General features: G+C 40.3%; 1 protein-coding gene across 12 annotated transcripts in view; it reads left to right on the top strand.

The window, feature by feature from the left end:
* The window catches only part of SGMS1 (sphingomyelin synthase 1), a 344794-nt gene that overhangs the window by 39945 nt on the left and 283731 nt on the right, over positions 1 to 21118 (top strand). For 10 of the 12 annotated variants that reach the window (XM_049855377.1, XM_049855380.1, XM_049855384.1 and 7 more), the window contains exon 2: positions 4297 to 4388. The gene's annotated coding sequence lies outside the window, so the exon portion shown is untranslated. Of the gene's footprint in view, positions 1 to 1770; positions 2901 to 4296; positions 4389 to 21118 lie in introns of those variants that run through there. The other 2 variants (XM_049855376.1, XM_049855372.1) reach the window with 2 other exon arrangements.

Raw genomic sequence — 21118 nt, 5'->3', positions numbered from 1 at the left:
ACCAGGAATAAAACAGTCTCTTCTGAACTTAATGTAGGTCAAGAAATCAAATTTGACTTATTACGCATGGGCAGTGTCTGGTGCAGGCTGGGTCTGTATCATCATTCCGAAGTTTGTACTAATGTCCTGTGACTAATACGTTCCAGCTGTCCGGGTCACTACTTTGGAGTACTATTTATTTGCAGTAGTGATGCTACAAATAGTAAAAGCCTTCCCTTTTGTTGGTTGAAGGCTATCCTGGCAATTAGCAAAACAAGCATGCTTCTTATATGGAGAAAAACTAGAAAGGCTGCTAAAGAGTCAATTGTACACAGCCACTTTGGAAAACAATTTCGCATTACTTAGAGGAGTTGAACATGTACAATCCCAAACCCCAGCTCCCCTCTCCTAGGCACAGGCCCTGGAGAAACTCTTGCATATGTGCACTCAGGGACAAGCACTAGAATGTAAATGACAGCATTATTCATAATAGCAAAAAGCTAAAAGTTCCCAGATGATCCTCAATAGTAGAATAGAGCAATAAATTCTGGGTGTGTTCACACAATGAGAAATATATAGTGATTGGAAATGAACTATGGCCATATGAATCAACTGGGATGAATCTCAAAATGAAAATCTTGAGAGAATAGTCGAGTTTCAGAAGACTACGTATTGTTGATTTCATTTATATTAGGTTTAAAGTCATGCCAAATGAAGCAACATATTCTTTGAGGGTACATATGTAGTCAAACTGTAAAGAGGTGCAAAGGAATGATGAGCTCAAAATTCAGGTTAACGGTGATTTTGGTGAGGGAAGATGATGGGTAGGAAGGGGCATGCAGGACTTCAAAAAAAGTAACAACCAACCCACCAACTTGGTATTAGATATATGGAATTTATTTTATTATTCCTTAAGCTGGCACATGTTATCATATAGGCAGTCCCTGGATTGCAAATGAGTTCCATTCCCAAGTCTATCTTTAAGTTGAATTTGTTCGTATGTTGGAACAGTTAGGGATGGTTCATATCTAATGTCAGTTAGTCAAATGTTTGTCTTAGTATATAGTGTATAGTGTACCTTTCTAAGCGGAAAAAACATTAAACAGTTCCAGATACACTAAAACTTCTTTAACATAATAATACAGTAATAGTAATGTTTTGATGTGCATCACAAATAACGCCCATCATTGTGAACCACTGTGCATACCACAGGTTTTTAATAATAACAGATTTTATAGGAGTTGGTTCATAACTATGGGTTGTACATAAGTTGGACATTTGTAACCTGGAGACTGCCTGTATTAGTTATTGCTGCATAACAAATTACCTCAAAACTTCGTGGTTTAAAACAATAGTAAACATTTATTATCTCACACAGTTTCAGGTGTTCTGAGAGCAGCTTGACTGGGTGTCTCTGGCTTGGGGGTCTCTCCTGAGGTGGTAGTCAAGATGTCAGCTGAGGCAGCAGGCATCTGAAGGCTTGACTGAGGTGGAGAATCTGCTTCCAAGATGACTCACTCACATGACTGTTGCCAGGAGGCCTTAGTTTCTTGCTGGCTGTTGGCAAGAGGCCTCAGTTCCTCACGACATGGCAGCCAGCTTCGTAGAAGCTGCGAAGTCCTTTGTGACCTAGCCTTGGAAGTCACACACCCTCATTTTTACAATTTACATATGTGTTATTGAGTGTGGGAGAAGATTACACAAGAGCATGTGTACTGGGAGGTGGGAATCATTGGAGGAGGGAGGCATTTTAGAGGTTGGCTATTACAGTTATATACTTTTTAATATATTTTACAGTAAAAAATTTTCAAAGACAAAAATAGTAAATCGATAAGTTAATTTTTCCTAAAAAAAAAAAAAATTTTTTTTTTTTTTTAAGGAAAAATGCAGATTGATCTTGGGTGAAAGCAGAGAATACCAGAAAGTTGTTTACCTGTGTTTTATTGACTATGTAAAGGCATTTGGCTGTGAGGATCATAACAAAGTATGGATAACATTGCAAAGAATGAGAATTCCAGAACACTTAGTTGTGCTTATGCTGAATCTGTACATAGACCAAGAGGCAGCCTTTCCAGCAAAACAAGGGAATACTCCATGGTTTAAAATTAGGAAAGGTGTGCAGCAGGGTTGTTTCCTTTCACCATACTTATTCAATCTGTATGCTGAGTGGGTAATCCGAGAAGCCAGACTGATTAACAAGCTGCAATATAAAGATGACACATCTTGCCTGGCAGGAGTGTACACCAGGGAAGGGCAGGAGGGGCCATAAGGGAGCGGATTTCAGTAATGCTTGTACAGAATTTGGTATAGGGATGGGGTTATATGTGCCTGCCTAGACTTTGTTCTACCTATACCTAGATCTAGCAAAAATCTAGAACTCCTGATTTTGAAGAGGATTCTCTGGAACAAGGGCCATTGGTAGGTAGCCTCCTGGACTCAGTATGATATTAAAATCCCTGCCAACCTTGCACTTTCTCCCAAGACCATCTTTAATGAAAAAAGGAGAGTCCACCCATCATGCTCCACATGTCTAAAGGTACAGCTGGAAATGATTCAGGACAAGAGTTTTAGGTTAAAAATTCATGCAAGCATTGTATTCTAATCCATGATGTATATTTGTTTTAATGTTAATTTTTAAGTTACTGATTCATTTGATTAGCCTTCCCTCATCAAAATCTTCAAGTAAACTTGATGTTTCTGGAAGATACTTCATGTTCTCTTCCTGTGGTTTTGTGTGTCTCTTGTAGGGTCACTATGAGTCGGAATCGACTCGACGGCATGGGTTTGGTTTTTTGGTTTTGGCATAACTTCTTGGTGAATATTCCTGGGGGTCCAAGTGCTCCAGTTTGTGAGGCATTGAGTCACATCTTATCTTCTTTGTGGATCACAACATCCTTGTGAACAGGTGTTCCAGCCCCCAGGTGAGGAGGCAGCCAGGAAAGACTCTCGCTTTTTACTCAGGCTATAAGTGGAGGAGATAGGAATAAAAGCCAGGTCGGTAAGTCCCTGACTGGGTTTCGTCAGACTTTGTACACCAGCACTTTCACACCTTACATATCGATACCTCTGTGCATGCAGAAATTTGTTCATTAGTTGATGGATGGCCATCCTAGGCCGTCATTTTCCCAACTGTGGTTTTGACTGTTCTTCTGTGCCATTATATCCTATTGTATTTTGCATTTAATAAAAATTAATGGAAAATCTTCAACAGCAAGTGAGAACTGCTTTTAGTTGAGGCAGAGATCAAAGTCACCAGCAGTGCCATATGGTGCTTGTTTTACTTCAGTTGACCAACTTTCTCTTTTGAGAAAGAAGAGAAAGAAATAAGTACGTATATAAAATGCCAAAAATACAATGAATTATTATGTCTAAAAGAGAAATATAATTACTGATAGTAATTAGTAATTGATAGTAATTATACTATTAATGGTGCTATAAATATTTTCCAACTCTAAGGGAACAAACTGCATCCCTGTCTTCATACCATGGCATGTGGATGTATTGTTTGATTTTTGCACGCGGGGCCGTTTGGCTTTGGGGTCTGTTTTTTGGAGAGTATCATGTGTTGGATGCCCTGGATAGTGAGACATACCCTAAGTGGGTGTGGGGGGTGGGGGGGCAGGGTCAGAAGACCTAGACAGGAGTTTCATCTCTGGTGCTTTCTAGTTGAATGGCCATGTCATACTTCTCTGACATTCAGCTGCTTCCTCTGAAAAATGGGATCAGTGAACTCTGCTTGACTCTTAGAGCTGTGGGGAGGGTCAGAGGAAATAGGTGGTGTGCCAAAATGCAAGGTGGAGGTGGTGGCAGTAGGGTACAACTTTCAGACCATGATGCCACTTTGCCCCAGAGCGTGTATTGTAGTTGTGGGTGCGGTAGAAAGGATCTGAACGCCTTTGCTTGAAAGGACCCCGGGAGTATCAGCAATTCTGGCGTGGTCCTAAGAGTATACGTGGATGCTTTTTAAATGTTGTCTCAGAAATCCAGAGTCAAAGTGGAGCTCCAGTTTTTGTCTGAGTGGAAGTTTGGGCCGTGACACCGCCTGGAATTGCTGTAAATGGAGAGAAACTCACTGAGGCGTTCCTTTGTTCTAGAAGTTCCTGAGTGGATGGGGCTGATGGTTGTTCCCAAAGTCAATCTGTAATGGGATCATTTTTTTCTCTTCACTTTTCTCCTTGCTGAAAGAAAAAAAAAGTTATAGCAGTGTTTCAATCAAGAGCCTTGTCATAGATTAAGAACATTTTCCCAGCTGAAATAGCATTAACTTAAAAAAAAAAAATCCTTGATGATAACATGTTGTTTTGTTTATTCTTGCAGGGTGAGGCCAGCATGAACGGTCCCTGCTGTGCCTTTGGGCATATTTAGCCCTTCGTTTTTGATTAGGAGAAAGACGGCCATCTACTTGAAAGGTGAGTAAAGATGTCTATGAGGCTTTTTATTAGAAAAACTTTAAAACATACTGAAGAGTTAAAAGAATATACAACAAGTTCCTGTTTACTCACTACCTAGATTTAACTGTTGTCAGCATTTTGTCATATTTTCTGTGTGTGTGTGTATAGGTATGTGTATATTTTTCAGCTGAAACATGTAGGTTGTAGACATCATGACATCTTACCCTAAACACTTGGGGATGCAGCTTCAAAATAAGGACATTCTTCACTGTGAGGCGTTAGAACATTCATAAACTGTGCGACACAGAATCATTTAATTAAACACAGTTATAACTTCCTATTAAAGGATTTAGCTTTGAGTTTATGCTCCATTCAGAGCTGATGTGAAGTTAGATTAAAAAAAAAAATTTAAGCAGTGATTTTATTTAATGGACAGATAGGAAATAAGAGTTTGTTAGGAGAAACATCTGAATATAGCAGAGTGGAAGTTGCAGTATACCTTTGGGTCTGTATACGAGAGTAGTTATTGTGTTTCCTTCGTTTCTTGTTAAATCTGCCCCGTTATGGCTGCTGATGTTTTATGGTTAGGTTAGTGGATTTGATTATCATTCTTGCCTTCTCCCTGATGAGTATTCACATGTAGACCAGCCTCTGTGATCGAATGTGATCTAAAGGACTTAACTGATTTTTTTTTTTTTTTGACCTGCACTTATAGGAGAGCGTGAAAAGAATGTGGAGGTTAATATATTACAGTCAACATTAGAGAGATTCAAGATGATTACCAGCCCTATAACTTGACTACCTGAATCGAAACTTTACATAAAATAAAAAAGATGTGTTTAGTTATGATTACAGTTGTAAATTATTACACATTATAGCCAATTACAGAAGCGGTTACTACAACTCTGCCATTCTTGCAGGGTGGCTGTCCACCGTTCTGCATTCTGATTGCAGTTATGTTTTATTTTCGGTGTCTTCCTCAAGTGGTCCCTCTGTAACTAAGCATTTTTTTACAGATGTTTATGAACTAGAGTTCTACATTTAGGGCATACTTTAAAAGAATTGTATTTAAATGAGCCATTCGAGGCAGCAATGTCTTCTTATACTCTCATTTTTATATAAACCAAAAGATTAGTGATGGCAGTAAAGTTTCATGGAAAGACACTGACCTTCAGAAGGAGCTGTGACTGGAATCATCGGTAGCTCATTAGAATGATACAGTTAGCTGTTTCACTCTTTGGCTTCTGTTTGGCTATGCTTTGTTTGACAGAATGAGAAGGAGTGAGTAGGGCTCCACTTGAAGCAAAAGGGGCTTTGATAGATGAGAGGAAAGACTTCATAGAGAGGGTGTGTAGGGCCCTGCATGGGGACTTCAGTTGGCTCTCTGGACCTGAACCACTTAGATATGAGTGATGTTTATTTAACTTTCTATTGAAGTGGAACATACATACAGAAAATACACATATTGTAGGTGTATACCAAACCAACCAAACCCACTGTCGTTGAGTTGATTTTGACTCATGGCAACCCTATAGGACAGAGTAGAACTGCTCCATAGGGCTTCCCAGGAGTGTCTGGTGGATTTGAGCTGCTGACCTTTTGTTTGCAGCCAATAAAACCGGCACCCAGTTCGAGAAACAGAGTATTATCAACACACCCTATATTTCCTTCTAGATACTACTCTACTCTGTGGGTGACTACTCTCTTGACTTCTAGCAGCATAAATTAGTTTTGCCTGTTTTTTTGTTATAAATACACACACACACATATGTATACATATACATATATGTACATGTTTATTTATGTACATATGTATTTATATACGTGTTTATATACATAAATACAATATATAAATAATTAGAGATTGTATTATTTTGTGTCTAGTTTTTGTTATTCAACAGGCTATTAAGTGAGAAGCCTACATATTGTTAGGTATAGTTGTAGATTGTTCATTTTCATTGCTATAGAGTATTCTATTCTGTGAGTATATTGTAGTTTACTCATTTTACTAGATGCGGGTAATTTTTTTAGGGTTCACTTACCCAGGGTACCCTCTGACAGAAACAAAGGTTGAACAAGGACCTTCTGGCCTCTACCCTCAGCATGAATATAGTGGTGGTTGTCCCAGGTGGTCCAGCTCCTGCCCAGCATCTGCTGTGATATGAAGGAGGAATCTGGGCAGCAGGTAGAAGAGTGAGACACCCTTGGGAGATATGTGTTTTTTTTCAGTCCTGTTTTTCCTGTGATTGACAGGGTCCTTTTTCACTTTGCTCACTGTCGGCATATGTTTTCTACACCTTCTACTGTGCCATTATTACTCTCTACAGCCCCTCAGGGGAAACTCTGCAGAATGTATCAAACAAGATCTAATCAATAAATATTTAAAGTTCAAGAGGCGTTAGGTGTTGGATGAGGGGTGAAGAATTATAAGCCATAGGCTTGCCCTTGAGGATTCTCTGTTGTGGTTATGGATTCACAGGTATAGATATGGGCTCCATCCTTGGAAACTAATTGTACTGTAGCATTCAGGGATGCAAAATCAAGGGCTTGCAAAGATGAGGGCGGTAGCATGAGCGAAGTTAGCAAGGGTTGCTTAATAAAGAGTGATGAACGCTTTGGGGAATATACACCCTGCCCAAATTTTGGCCCAGCAAAACATGTTTGGTGGAATTTAGCAGCTCCACCAATTTACAACCTTTAGGTAATAGAATGCTCATTATGAGAAAGTAGTCCCATGGAATTAGGATGTTTTTATTCTTTTACTTCAGGGTCAGCAAACTATGGCCCACAGGCCAAATCCTATTTTGTAAATAAAGTTTTACGGGAACACAGTCATGCCCATTTTTTTTACTTATTGTTTATGGCAGTTTATGGCACCATAACAGCAAAGTTGTAAAAGCACAGTTGAGTAGTTAAGGCAGAGACTATGGCCATAAAGTATAAAATATTTGCCAATCTCCACGTTCTTTTATAAAAGCAAGGACACAGTAATAATAACGTCTGTAATTGTCTGAGCCCATTAAATTTTGTGCGAATGCTTTTCATTCATTCATCCAACAAATATTTATACAATACCTACTATATAAAAAATATATACCAGACACAAAATGGTGATAATCCAATATGGTTCTTGCCCTTGTGGAATTTATAAGAGGCTCCTATGAACATAAATTTTCATTTTAGAATTGTGCCATCAAGCAACACAAAAGTATAATATGGCATTTAAAAAATAGAATTGACAAATCTTCCGTTTAAAACTAATATGTTGGCTATTAATTAGGCTTGTAGCATTACTTTTGTGGTGGCCTTAGATATTAGAAGGGTTTTTTGGCCTTTTTTTAAAAAAATAATAATTGTTTTTTCAGTGGAAGTTTACACAGCAAATTAGGTTCCCATTTGACAATTTTGGTACAAATTGTTCACTGACATTAGTTACGTTTTTCACAGTGTGTAAACATTCTCTTTAATTGCACTCTGATTGTTCTGTTTCTAGTTGTCTAGTTTCCCTGCCCCCCTATCTTGTCATTTTTGCTTTAGAGTACTTGTTGACCTTTTCATCTCATACAGTTTTCTAATGAAGCACCGTACTCATGGGTAATAACTTTTATCTTGTGTGCCAGTCTGTTATTTCGCTAAAAGGTGACCTCACGATAGTTTTGGTTCGAGATTTAAAGAGTATTTCAGGGTGATAATTTCAGGGTGTCTTCTAGTTTCAACTGATCCAGTAAGTCGGACTTTTTAAGAATTTGAGTTCTGGTCTGCAGTTTTTTCCCATTCGGTCAGAATCTATCTACTGTGGCCCTGATCAGAATGGTCAGTACCATCTAATTCTTCAAAGGTCTCAGGGTAGCAGAGGTTGTGGCCAGTGAGACTATTAGCCCTGTAGACTAGTTTCTTGTCTGAGACCGATTTTCTTCATTCTCTTTTGCTTTGGCAAGTAGAGAACAATAGTTGTATCTTAGGTGGCAGCTCGCAAGCTTTTAAGACCCCAGGCGCTACTCACCTCACTAGGATGCAGAACATGAACTTTGTGAACTATATTCCAATTGACTGAGTTGTCTCATGAGACTAAGGTCCTAAGCCTTCAAACCCAGAAAACCAATCTTGCAAGGTGTTTGATTATGCCTGAGAAGTATCTGTAACTGTGTTCTCTATGAATACATATGCATGTTCTCTTTTTTGAGACGCAATTCTCTTAAAAAGCTAATCCTGGCAGTTTGAGCTTTTGTTTCTTTTTCTCAGTAGATTTTCCTGAAGGTAGCAAAGTTGTTGAGAATCATGCTCTCGACTTCAGAACTTTAAGAGGCAATCAGTAGATGGTTAGTGTTAATGTAGTTTTTTCCTTCCTTACTTAAAAAACACACTTTTTATAGTGGGATACTTTTCTGCTCACAGAAAAGTTGCAGAGATAGTACAGAGAGTTCCTTATTGTTTTCCCTGTTGTTACCATCTTTCATTGCCGTGGTATATTTGTCAAAGCTCAGAAACCAACACTGGTATATCGTTATTAACTGAACTGCAGACTTCATTCAGATTTCACCAGCCTTTCCACTAACGTCCTTTTTCTGTCCTAGGGTCTGGTTCAGAATCCTATGCTGCATTTAGTGTTAATGTTTTTTCTCTAGTTGAAAAAAAAAAAAAAAAAAGACCAAGCCATTGTTTCTCCCCATCACCTTCTCCTAAGTTTTCAGTTTTTCTGAATCTACAAACACAGGTGCTCAACATTAGATCCTGAACGCATTGGACATACTGTGTGAATTTAGATCAGTCTTTTGCTTCCCGACCCCACTGGGCTTTGTGACCCTTGTCAGAGCCCTTCTAGTTCACACACTTCACCATGCCATGGAACCTCCAAGTCTTAGGAGGAGCTTCATGACTTTGCCCCCAGACTCGGTGTTATCAGTTGAGCCTTTAGTCTGTAAGCTGACTCTGAAGGTGAGAGCCCAGTTACAGAAAATGGGAGCTTGGTGATTAGACCTCACAGGGCACCAGACTTTGAATCAGATAGAGCTAAGGTTTTGAATTCTCATGCTACCAATTATATTTCTCGGTCATCTGTTTTCTCATCTATAAGGTAGGGATAATAGTACCTCACTCCCCTAGGGGGAACATACTAGGAATAAGGTGGGTAAAGTTCCTGGCACAGAGTGGGCCCAATGAACAGGGATTATTATTTTATGTAAGGAAACCTCTTTTTAAGAGGAGGCGTGAGCATTAATTAGGTAGGTTGTTACGTAAATAACTGAAGTGAGTGCTGTAGGAGGGTGTACAGTGGAAAGAAATGGGGGACTGCCTTGCCTGAAAGGTAAAAGTGATAACAACTCTGAATGTTAGCAGGTGGTAAAAGCATAGTGTAGGCTGTGAATGGTAGAAAGAAGGAAGAATTCCTGGGGATTTTGGTAGTGGAGGACTTTGCCAAAAGTGAGGGAATGAGAGTGGGCTTGGAACGGTTGGCTTGCTTCCTCTTTGATAACACCCTTGGCACTAGGCAGGCTCATTATTTGGTGGGTCATAGTGGCTTTCTCAGCATGGCTGTCTCAGGTGAGGGATGCAGCCTGTGTTGAGGAGAGACATTTTCCTTCCTAACTGACTTGTCTGGAGGTGTACGTGAGAATTTTCTGATGGAATAAACTGTGGCTCCAAGGATGTTGTGATGTGGTGGTTGGGTATCGAGAAGGCATACCCAATCTTACCCCATGTATGTTCCTCCTGAAGTGTATGACATTGTTCTCAGCAGAAGAGGGGTGGTTATGAGTGGTTTGGAGCCTTTTAGCATCTTTGACACCAGCTTGAATTGATTTATAATTTTCCCCACCTTGGCAATATGGAAATCTCGCTGGTAAGGTGGAGCTTTCAAGCTATGTCATCAGACAGGACAATTTGATGAACACTTTATATAATCTAATAGTTACCTCTGTGATAAGGAGTATATAGTGTGATGAACACACAATTATTGCAGTTTTAAAGGTCCTAATTGTTTACACACGTTAACCCTAGACTGTTTGAAGGTAGCCATGTCTGGCAAAGGAGCCATGGGCTTTAAAGTGCTTACCAAAGCAAGGCAAGCAGACCTCCATTCAACTCTATGCCACTTTAATAAATAATAAGCGTCCCCAGAAGGAGCAGTTAATCAAGGTAGTAAAGTTTGGAATGCAATGTAACAGATTAATCTGTCTCTGTTGGTGTGCGTATCTGTTTGCTTACTTGAGATTGTAAAAGTTTTTTCTTCATAATGGAGGCTCCTGGGGGTCTTATAAGGAACATGGAAAATATAGAAATCCTTTTCATATTTCTTTAAGGAATGTGTACCTTGTCTTTAACACCTTTTTAACCCAAATAGCACTTCCATACATGCTCATATGTGTTTTATGGGTGGATACTAGGCCTGTGAGTGCCTGTGGAATACAAATCCTCACAAGAGCCTGAGATTTCAGGGGACACCATTCTTGGTCACCCACGTCACTGCCACAAAAGGCAGCAAATCACAGACTGTAACCCCTTCACCATCCCTAGACTGTACTCAGTTAAATCAAAAGGAAATGTAGTCCAATCATATCACTAAGCCAACATAAGCCACAATAGCTACATTGCCTTCTTTCAGCCCAAGAGGCCTTGTAGGAAGTGTGGTTTGACATTTGTTTGGATGCTGTAGATGCAGCTATTTAGTTGTGTTTAGTAATTTGAAGATGTGAAAATACATGAGGCCCTTGTAACGTTTACGCATCGCTTTAGGATGTCAAATGGAGTGCGATTTTGTTACCTTTTGATGCAGTGATCTGGGTGACCAACAGTGCTATTCCCTGAGATCTCAGGCTCTTGTGAGGATTTGCCTGAAGGAACCATCAAGAAGGAATGTTGCAACGAATAGTTTAATGAATGTGATCAAAACTACAGTCCATCGATTGTTTTGTTGGCAACGTTAAATTAAGGTGTAGTTGATTTCATTTATGAGGAAGAATTGATGTATTTCCGGTCACATCTACTTTTTGTGTTTAAGTTGTTTTTAAAATTCATCATGTTCTTCATTTTAGTAATTCATTATAGTGGTTTGGATTTAGAGGTAAATGAAAGATGAGAATGGAGAAGGCCAAGAGAAAATAAATACAGGTGTTTTTCTGACTCAGCTGGAAACTAAAGGCTTAACTCCTTCAGCTAAAAATAGAGTTTTCTGAAACAAATTTGATAACAGACCAGGTTACTTGTTCTGTGGCTTTAAAAAATGGGTCTTCTGTTCTACATAATATGGAGTTCTCTTGTCTAAAAAATGGGTCTTCTGTTCTGCATAATATGGAGTTTTGTTGTCTAAAAAATGGGTCTTCTGTTCTGCATAATATGGAGTTCTCTTATCTAGAACTTGAGCCTCAGGAGTATTTAAAAAATGAAAATTGCTTTATCAGTCTCTCAAGTTTTATTTTAAGAAAGAGGAAAATAGTAAAGTGTAGATGAATATAGCTTGAGCAGAATGTGTTTTAGAAAGTGTATTAAGATTCTCTTGGTTGCAAGTGACAGAAAACAATTCAAATGAGCCTAAGTGAAAAATTTATCAACTCAGGTGATTGAACGTGTAGGAATGGGTTTGACTTCAGGAGGGGCTTGATTGTAGATCTCTTGGCTGTGTGTTCTTGGGCTGCAGATGGAAACCTCTAGCAGCTTTAGGTTCCATCATTACTGTGATCAGCATGCCTGGCATAGCTCTGGACCGGTCACTGTGGCCAGAAACACTGGCCTGTTCTGATTGGATTGTCCAGGTCATAGGCTTCACCCCTAGAGCAGTCAGCACACCTTCAGCTGAAGATGAAGCGTAGATTGATGACAATGGGGAATGGTTTCCTCAGATGTAAATCAGGGTAGTTACCAGTAGAGTCACTGGGTGCTGGGGAGCAAACTAATAACAGTAATGATTATTATTAGTGTATCTTTTTAGGTTTGCAAAGGCTTTTCAGGTTCATTCTCTTGTTTGATTCAAAAGAAGTATCAAAGAGGTGGGATAAAGAAGTGATTAAGAACATACACCTGGAGCCAAGACTGCCTGAGTTCATTTATTAGCTTCAGGAACTTTTGACAAATTACTTAACCTCTCTGTGCCCCAGTTTCCTCAGCTGTTCAATGGGGATAAAGGCATCTCTCTTCTGGGTTCTGGGGAGGATTAAGTTAATGGATATTTATGGGGCACTCAGGATAGTGCCTGATGCATGCTGATCTATTAGCTGTTCCTTTTGTTAATCTTTAACCAGCCCTGCCAGCAGAGGAGCGTGCCAGTGAGCAATGTCTCCATTTTACAGACGAGGAAGCAGAAGTCCAGTCACATGGCCTGTCATGGAGGTGCCAGCACTCAGTACGGTCTCCCGACTTCTTCCCTGTCCCCACATTTGCCTCTGTGCTATGATTCTGTGGTGTTTGGATTAATAATAAATCAAGGAAACAGGTTTTTTTCCTCCTACAAAGTAGGCTTGCTTTTTGGACGTACCTAGGCGTATAGGAAAGGACAGTGCTACTTATATATTCTAATTGCAGGTTGCTGTTCAGTTTCGCATATAGAGTGCACCCAGGTATAGAGGATCATTGTTTTTATTGTTAGTTGCCACTGAGTCACCTCTGACTCATGGTGACCCCCATGCACAGTGGAACAAAATGCTGCTAAGTCCTGCACTATCCCTATGATGTGTTGTGGTTCAGCTCATGTGATCCATAGGGTTTTCACTGGCAGATTTTTGGACATAAATTGGCAGGCCTTTCTTCCTAGTCTGTCTTAGTGTAGAAACTCCACTGAAACCTGTTCTGCCTATTTAGCACCACTCTGAAATGGGTAGTGGCTGCACATGAGGTACATTGGCTGGGAATCAAACCCGGGTTTCCTACATGAAGGCCGAAAATTATACCACTGAACCACCTATGCCCTCAGGAAATCATTACTGCAAGGAAATTCACAGTGGTGGTATTCCACCCTGGTGGACACATGCTTGGGGCAGTCAGCCGTATTCCAGGGTTGGCTCTCACTTGGGAAGTGTTTACAGATTGTTTAATCAGATCCAGTATTGAGATTTGAGGAAATAAAGATTTTTGTGGTCTGGAAGTGATCTGAACCTGTCAGTAATGGTGTGAGTACCTAATATCTGACCCTGAGAGGCACTGACCATTCCAGAGTGCTGCTTCCAGGGCTATTAGCTAGTTCTGTATAGAAATAGATACCATTTTCCTTATTAAGAATATCTTCCAACAGTTGTTGAGAATATGTTTTTGGAAAATTATTCAAACGAATTAATGATGGAGGCTTGCTCTTAGAACTCAGACCCTGTTATGACCTAGCCATCTAGGGAGGGTCACGTTACTCTCTGAGGTCAATGACAATGATGTCTCTGTATTTACTGTGGACTCAAGTTATTGGAAGCTGAACGTATCACTGTGGGTAATCCCTGATACACCCTAAAAATATGCAGCTATAAAAGCATGGAAAAACTTAACAGAAAACACAATTTTGGCTTTTCCTGCAGTGCTTTTGAGGAGAAAATGGTGTTATTCAGTATTCACTGAGCTTGCTCCATGGCCAGATTGACCTGCCTCGCTGCCTGGAAAACGCTGCCCTGCAGTTTCGCTTCCTTGCCTCGCTGCCACTGTGCCTGGTGTGTGGGAGGTGCTCAAATATTTCTTGAATGAACGAACCTGTCTGAACTGCTCCTTTCTCTTCATTTTTAGCTTCTTTTGACAAGAAACTGTTTACCATATAGAATGTCTTTTAAGAGTTTCAGCTCTAAGTCTTTTGTTGGTTATTATATTACCTTTTGTGTCTAAGGAGCCCTGGTGGTGCAGTGGTTAAATGCTCGACTGCTAACCAGAAGGTCAGCAGTTTGAACCCACCAGGTGCTCCGCAGGAGAAAGCTGTGGCAGCCTGCCTTTGTGAAGATGGACAGCCTTGGAAACCCTATGGTGCGGTTCTACTCTGTTGTGCAGGGTTGCTATGAGTCAGAATGACGGCAGTGGGTTTATTTTGTGTGTGTGTGTCTAAAATGCCGTATTATGTTTTTGTTGTTCCTTTAGATGAAGGTGGTGGCTTTTGGGTTAATGGTGTTACATATCTCAAACACACCTCATGAGGGCTGTGCTTTTCTAGTGCTGGCTTTGCTACCATTTTCTGTGTCACTTTGGTCAAGTTACTTATCTTCCTGAGATGGTCTCCTCATCTGTGTAAGGGGGTTAACCTAACTTGGCAGAGTTGTGGTAAATGTTAAATGATTTGATACATGTGAAATTATTTTGTAAATTGTCATGTGGTGTACTAATGAACTATTATGTGTAGATTACAATATTTGTCTTTCTTTAAATTTAGTTTTTGTTTTTATTTAAAGTTATACATGCCTGTTTTAAAACAGGTTAGGTAGTTGCACAAGGGCTCACGTAGTTCCACAAGACCTCTTATGAAAACTGTAGTCCCTTTTATGCTGCTGTTCTTCAACCTCTCCCATTTCTTATTACCCAGAGAGAGGTACACTGAACTCTTTTTTTCTCCTCCTCCTCCTCCAGAGTAAAGTAGTAGTATTTTTGGTACTTACCTCCTCTATCGGTTATTACAGTGTAACAAACCACCCCAAAACTCGGTGGTATAAAACTAACAATTTTCATTACTTACGTGTCTGTGGGTTGCCTGGAGTTTGGCTGATCCAGGCTGAGCTCTGTTAAGGGCTGTGCTGGGCCTGCCGTGCTTACCACTGTATGTTTGTGGGTTAGCTGGGCAAGTCTGCCCCACATATCTCTCATCCCTCTTGGATCAAGGGTTAGCTAGGGCATGTTCTTTTCATGGAGATGGCAGAGGCACAAGAAAGTGAGTGGAAACATGTGAAAACTTTTAAGATCTAGGCTCAGAATTGATACACTGCCATTTCAGCCCCCATAGCAAGTCATATGGCCATAGCAAGTCATATGCCAAGCCCAAAGTCAAAGGTTAGGGAAGTGCATTCTGCCTACAGCAAGACCATGGAAGTGTTTAGATTCAGAGTGGGTTAAAGAATCTTAACGTACTTTCCCATCTCAGATAATATTCTTACATTGCTACTTTTTGAGCTTTCAGTTGTAGGCATTATCCAGTGCATTTATGGCTACTGAAGGGGTCTTTAACTCTCTTTCAGCCCTCCTCCCCCTACCCCTACTGTACACAGTATATTTTCCTTCGTTTAGTTCTCCCAATATACATATGTCATAATTTTGTTTATATTACACTATATAAACGCAGTTCACAGATGAACCATGTAACATAGTTGATTAACTTTCTGGCACACACATTTTGTTTTCCCTGCATTTAGTAATTATATTGTTTTTTAAAATTTGTTTAGTTTTCTATGTCGTTGTTGTTAGGTGCTGTCTAGTTGATTCGCACTCATAGCGACCGTATGTACAACAGAAGGAAACACTGCCCAGTCCTGCACCATCCTCATAATCATCGTTATACTTGAGCCCATTGTTGCAGCCACTGTGCCAGTCCATTTCATTGAGGACCTTCCTCTTTTTTGCTGACTCTCTACTTTACCAAGCATGATGCCCTCTCCAGGGACTGATCCCTCCTGATAACATGTGCAGTGCATGTGAGACGAAGTCTTTCCATCCTTGCTTCTAAGGAGCATTCTGACTATACTTCTTCCAAGACAGATTTTTTCGTTCTTTTGACGGTGCTTGGCATATTCAGTATTCTTTGCCAACACCATAATTCAAAGGTGTCAGTTCTTCTGTTTTCCGTATTCATTTTCCAGCTTTCATGCGCATATGAGGCGATTGAAAACACTTATCACTGATTTAACCACAAACGACCTTCCATATGAATCTCCTCTCAATACCTGAAGATACGTCAGGTATTTTATGAATTTCATTATCTTAAAAAATTCTCTCCTAGAGTCTTATGCTTATGATGGACAACTCGAATATCCAACAACGATGAACAGATAAACAAAATGTGGTGTATACATATAATGGGATATTACTCAGCCGTCAAAAGAAATGAAGTACTGATATATGCCACAACATGGATGTACCTCTAGAACATTTTGCTGAGTGAAAGAAGTCAGGTCACATACTGTATGAATCCATTTAAATGAAACATTCAGAATAGGAAAATCCGCAGAGACAGAAAGCAGATGAGTGGTTGCCAGGTTTTGGGGTAAAGGAGAGTAACTGCTTAAGTATGGGGTTTTGTTTTCGGGTGATAAAATATTTTGGAACTAGATAGAGGTAGTGATTGTACAACATTATAAATATACTAAATGCCATTGAATTGTTCATTTTAAAATGTTAATTATATGAATTTTGCCTCAATAAAAAGAAAAAGGTGGGTGGGAGGGGAGCAATAGTTTCATTGGGATTTTAAGAAGGAAAGGAGCTAAATGTCTATGTTCATCCACTATCTTTAACTGGAAGTCAATATAGAAGTCTTGAAAAAAAAAATTCAGGGCACGATTTGTAGCATTGGTATTTGGTCAGACACATACCTGCAGTGGTGAGCCTTAGCTGGAGTTCTTTTATTTTTAAGGCATGATATATATTTAGATTGTCTCAGCAAAGATCTTGGCTTTCTTGTTGCAGCAGCTGCCTCCTTTTCTCAAAGGCTTTTATTTCAGGTGCTAAAATACCTATAAATTTATGAATGGTATTTGGGCCTTGTGATAAAAAATAAGAATAAAAAAAAAAAAAATCCTTACTGATGTTTCTAAAAGGAATTTTCCGAGGGTAAGCATATAATCCTTAGATTAAAATGCAGCTGACATATTAAGCCTTCTTACATGAAAAACCAGATAATAGGCTTTAATGCCATTTGTCCTTGACCACCCACAAAGGGCATCCCCACAGGCCACAGGGATTGGGCATAAATACAGCATAGGGAGCGAGGCTGTGTTTGTGATTTTGATCCCTAGAAAATGCTTCAACAAAGCATTCAAGCTCAGGGCTTTAGAGAGTAGATAAAAAACTATTGATTGCTGTAATTCTAATAGTGGGTCTCTGTAAAAATTAAGTAGTTTTAGGAGGGCAGTGTTCCTTTTAGTATAGGCTAACTGACCTTGAATTGTTTCATGATGTGGCCCTCTTGGTGATAAACTCAATTACTTCATGTCCTCTCTGAATGTTGGGTGTATCCTGTGTAAGATACGCATGCTTCCTTCCTGCCCCTGGACCACAGTCACTTTGAGGAGTGTCTTGGCTATTGTTTGGCAGCCAAGATGGTCATTCGTGGCCCTGGGGTAGATTAGATAAACAGAAGCCCTCTTCAGAAGACTTGCAGCTCTGTGCAGTAGCATTCTTCAGTAGCTGTAACTTCACCACTGGGAAAGGCGAGGAAAACCTCAGTGCTTCCATGCTGATTGCTGTGGGTGCTTGCCTACAATACTTCCCCGTTTACGTGCAGTGCGGTATGCAAAACAAGAGAAATTACTTTCCACTTAAAAGCATTGGCCTGTATTACACTATGAACCTTTAAGAAAATCACATTCATAAGTTTAGGAAGTCACTTGCTCTTGTTATTAAAGCCACCAGCAATCTAGGGGTAATTTTAGTTATTTTCTTGAGGTTGAATTAAAGTTTACTGGAGGCACAGTACTGCAGAGATGCCTGGTTGTTTGTTGAGTTTTAAAAACTAAATAAAAATAAATTAAAGATCTTTGCAGCTTAGGAAGGTACGCTTTTTGTTTAAGGAATAACCCCTCTCTTTTGTCTCAAGAGCCCTGGTGGCACAACGGTTAAGTGCTTGGCCGCTAACCTAAAGATTGGTGGTTTGAACCCACCTAGCCGCTCCGTGGAACATGAGGCAGTTTTATTCCGTCACATGGAGCTGCTATGAGTCAAAATCGACTTGATGAGACCCAGCAATTATCCTCTGGAGTCCCTGGGTAGTGTAAATGGTTAACATGCTTGGCTGTTAACCGAAAGGCTGGAAGTTTGTGTCTACCCAGAGGCACCTCTGAAGAAAGGTCTGGCAGTCTAGTTCAAAGAAATCAGCTATTGAAAACCCTATGGAGCACAGGGTTGACACACATGGGGTTGCCATGAGTTGGAGTCCACTTGACAGCAGCCAGTTTTGGTTCTCTTTTCTCTCTCTTCCCCATGCCCTCCAAATCATTCTCCTTTTCCCTTAATAGAGCAGGGAGATGAACTGTAGGAGTTGTTTCATTAGCCCAGTGTTTTTAGTGCAAAGAAAGAAGCTTGCAGATGAAGATAGGTTAGCTGCCCAGTGTCCAGCCTGGGTTTCCTGAGTTCGCTCATCCCCGTTGATTTATCACAGTTGCTGCCTGTGCTGTACTTCCACTTTTGAAGCTGCGGCCCAAAGCTATGACAGACTATCTCCTTGATATCCCTCAGCTTATCTGAAGCAGCCTAAATCGTCCAAAAGACTTGTCTAAATTCTGAGGGGGACAGCAAAGGAAAATAAACCAGAGAACTGCAACTGCTCTTTGCAGAAATTACCAGTTTCTGATCTTCTCAGAGCTAGTTCGTTCTCAGGGCTTTAGGTCCCAGCTGTATGTGTATTTATAGGTAACTGAATAAAAGAGTCAAAATCAAAACCAAACCTATTGCTGTCGAGTCAATTCTGACTCATAGCGACCCCATAGGACAGAGTAGAACTGTCCCATAGTTTCCAAGGAGCGGCTGGTGGATTTAAACTGCCGACATTTTAGTTAGCAGCTGAGCTCTTAACTGCTGCACCACCAGGACTCCAAAGGAGTTAAGGAAGAGCCAAATACTTAGAGTTTCTGAGTGATTTAGATTATATGCCCATAGGACAAGGATTATTTAAAATTACTTTCTGATGCCAGCTGATATAGGCACTTAGTATGTAGTAATTACAATTTGTTTTCTTTAACAAAGTTCTATTGATAGAAGTTTGTCATATGTAATATTGATATATATACATTCTAGTATAATAGGTGATGACATAATTACTGTGAGGAAATGAAGCATTAAATTTATGACATAGACGGTTTTGTGACTCAAAAAAAATGTGCACTATTACGAGACAGACAACAGCTTTGTCATTTGAGATTGGTATGAATAGGCCTCTCATCTGGTTGAGAATTTAGCTTCCCAGTTTCTCTATGGAAAAAATTGCTTTTCAGACAGAATGTGAATGAAATATTCTATGTATTGTGGGACTCTCCCTGCTCTTGGAGCGGGGAGAGAAGAAAGGATAGCATTTATGGAATTTGACTTTTCCATTGAATGGGTTGTGTTCTTCCCCTGCAACTGTGGTGGCTGTTGAGAGGATTGTGGGCACAAGGCAGACTCATAAGAAACTGAGGTCAGTGTACTTGGTGAGGGGTTTCAGACCTTGCTGGCTTTTCATGCGAGACCTTAGTACATAAAGACTTGTTTGGAGCCCCCCATTACAATGTTGTTTTAGAGGTTTACTATTGGTCCAGTAATGAGGACAAACTGACCATTTTGTATTTAAGGAGATTGAGTCTCACCTGCTGGGTGAACTGCTTCAGCATGTCCATTGCCTACCTCCTTCAGTGGGGTATACCTTGGATCAGAAACTGTGGTCAAGTGTTAGGTGGTTGATGGGGTTATGATCAAGAGATTTGGCCTTGATTGAGAAGGAGCCTTGGGGCTCACCCTGTCTAATGTGAGAAGCAAGGTGTTCCCACTCACTGGAAAGTAAGGGACCCAGTCCTGTTCCTTTGAGGGTGGGGCTCTAGTGCAGATTAATAGGGAAGGATGTGGAGTGGGGCTAGGACCCTGGGAAGATCAGAAACATGGTTTTTGAGATGAACAGTTGTACTTCTTTGCTTTATTTTCCTTTTGATTTCCTGCAGAAGTTGGAAAAGTCTTTGAGAAGGTATTGGAAAATATTCTTGCCCCTGCTTAGGCAGTAGGTTTCAAGGTGGAAAGTATGCCCTGGGAGGCCGTAATGGCGTACTGCCAACATCACTGATTATTGGAGTTGGGGGAGCCAAGGAGGAGTCCTAGAGGAAACCTAGTCTGGGTACTGGGTCATCTGAAGGGTCTCTCAGTGTGAAAAACCCTGGTCAGTGTTCTTTCTTGAATAATGAACATAGGTCCTATAGTTTATTTCACTACTATGTACATTCAAAGAATAGGAGAAGAGTGTAGAATAAAAGAAGGTATATAGAGGAAAGAGTAGTTAAGAGGAAAGCAAAAAGGGTCTCTTTCTAACTGGCAGAATTCCTGATTTATTTATATTTAATTAAAAAATTGATAGACCACTGGGCATCTTTGCAGTACTGCATTTCCTGTTGATTTTGGCAAGGGTATAGAGTCATAGTTTTAGCAATGGAAACCATTCTTTCAATACATTTTAATGCAAAAACTCAGTATTCAAAACAGATGATCCTGGAGAGTTGCTCTGGTGGAAAGGCCAGTCCTTCCTGTCACCTCTCCCCCCACTCCCGCCCATGCCTGAACAGACCTCTTAGAACTCTGCAGAGCACAGTTGATACACAGTGAATTCTGTCATTTTATGGGCAAGAAATCTTAAATTTTTCTTCCTTGTGGTGGCAGATGAGAATGCTGGGGGACAAGCAGCGGGTGGGGTCTCACCTCATCACACCCCCGACACACACAAAGGAAGGCACTGCAGAGGTTGATTCTGCAATTACGTGGACAGCCTGCAGTGGGTGGGTTACCCTGTGTACTGCGGTACTCTGGGATCCTTGGTTACAAATCTAATCCCAGGAGTTGTTCCGTTTTGCTTAGAGGAGGGATGCGGGCCTTGGCGGGGTTGTCCTTTGCCTTGAGAGTCTGGATTCACAGGACAC

The sequence above is a fragment of the Elephas maximus genome, chromosome 16 (genome assembly GCF_024166365.1).
Source record: "Elephas maximus indicus isolate mEleMax1 chromosome 16, mEleMax1 primary haplotype, whole genome shotgun sequence".
In the NCBI taxonomy this organism is placed as follows: Eukaryota; Metazoa; Chordata; class Mammalia; order Proboscidea; family Elephantidae; genus Elephas; species Elephas maximus.
Note: the sequence above shows the minus strand (reverse complement) of the source record. Positions and strands in the feature narration are given on the sequence as shown.